At 32.0% G+C, this 1,486-nt stretch overlaps 1 long non-coding RNA gene across 1 annotated transcript; it reads right to left on the bottom strand.

Annotated features, from left to right (window-relative positions):
* Window positions 1-1,126: 1,126 nt before the first annotated feature.
* Window positions 1,127-1,476, bottom strand: LOC109591041 (uncharacterized). The gene is made up of 2 exons (XR_002189634.1): window positions 1,304-1,476; window positions 1,127-1,253 (listed from the first exon to the last, which is right to left on the bottom strand). It is a non-coding gene; the product is annotated as an uncharacterized LOC109591041 (long non-coding RNA).
* Between the last annotated feature and the right edge of the window lie 10 nt (window positions 1,477-1,486).

Raw genomic sequence — 1,486 nt, 5'->3', positions numbered from 1 at the left:
GTCAATTTACACTTTCAAAATAATTTGATATTACTAAATTATATTTTTGTTAGGCTCTACTTCCATCACATCACAATCCACATGTACAGGATCCATCATCAGTTCTGGTTACTTAATACATTAATGTATGTACATATCTAATGTATCTATTATACACACACATTCAGTTGCTATTACAGTACCTATCACTGGTCTATTAACTGGACTCATTACATCAATAATTACTAGTATCATTGTATACTGTATAATGAAGAATAAAGGGAATACACTAAGAGAAAGATCACCAGTAGACATTGGTCCAATATATGATTTACCAACTATCAACAATGAACAACAAGAACAAGTCATTGATACTACACCTAACACTGCTTATGGACAAATTTAATAATACATTTATAACTTTATCTTGGCAGACATACATGTATAGAAAATAACAGTATATAGTAGCATGGCGTATCTTGGCACAGCAACTTTAAAATTTACTATTTTACTAGTGGCAATTAAAATAGAACAATAAACAATGTACAATGTATATACCCTTGCCTATATGCCTACGCTTGGCAAGGTAATAATCACAAGTGAAACAACAGTCATCACAGCTACCCCAATTAATACACCTATCTAAAGATGTACTGGCTGGTGCACTTGACTCCATATAGCTAAAACTTGACTTATAACTGAATACTATTAATGAGAGTTTGAGGTCTAAGACTGTGATGAGAGGTTGAGCATTCAAGGAGAGAAAGAGAGAGATCAGCTAGGAACTGTGAGAATCGATAAACTGTATCTTATATACAAACATAATGAATAAGTTGCATAGGTGTCTGCAGGTGTTAGCTAATGTTGATATGTACATTCATTGATTGATGTTGTATGAGGACTTGTAAATGTATGCTGGAGCAGTACATGATGCCGTATAGTCCAGAAATTAATAATTAAATAATTAAATCAAAGACGCTACACTACTCTACTGCCCTGGGTGCAGTATTAGGAATTGTCTTGTGAATTACTCTGATTGTTTAAACGTGTATGCTGCAATAAGACTAAGTATAGTAGAGTTTATTAACACTAAACAATGATTGATACTGTGTGATTGACTTAAATTCTTTTTTGATTGTCACATATAAAATATCACAACCAATTAACTCATTCTTTTTACACTCTCATTCACAATGTTCACAAAACTCAATTAGACACTCAAATAAGTAGCTCACTCTTGTCCAAAAATAAAATCTAGCAAACCTGGGTAGTATCTAATATAATGTCTTAAAAAACACAGCAGAAACATGTTTATAGTTTTTACCTCTATTTATGTGAGACAAAATAAATTATTATGATAAAAATGATCACAAGTGAAGCAACAATCATCACTACTGCCCCAATTAATACACCAAGTGTCCATGGAAGAACACAATTGCAACTATCTGAAGATGTACTGGCTGGTGTACTTGATTCTATAACTAATACTAATAGCAATAAAATTGTA

This window comes from Amphimedon queenslandica, unplaced genomic scaffold, assembly GCF_000090795.2.
Source record: "Amphimedon queenslandica unplaced genomic scaffold, v1.1 AMPQUscaffold_9083_Cont18975, whole genome shotgun sequence".
NCBI classification, from domain to species: domain Eukaryota; kingdom Metazoa; phylum Porifera; class Demospongiae; order Haplosclerida; family Niphatidae; genus Amphimedon; species Amphimedon queenslandica.
The sequence above is the reverse complement of the archived record's forward strand: the minus strand, read 5'-3'. Positions and strand labels throughout refer to the sequence as shown.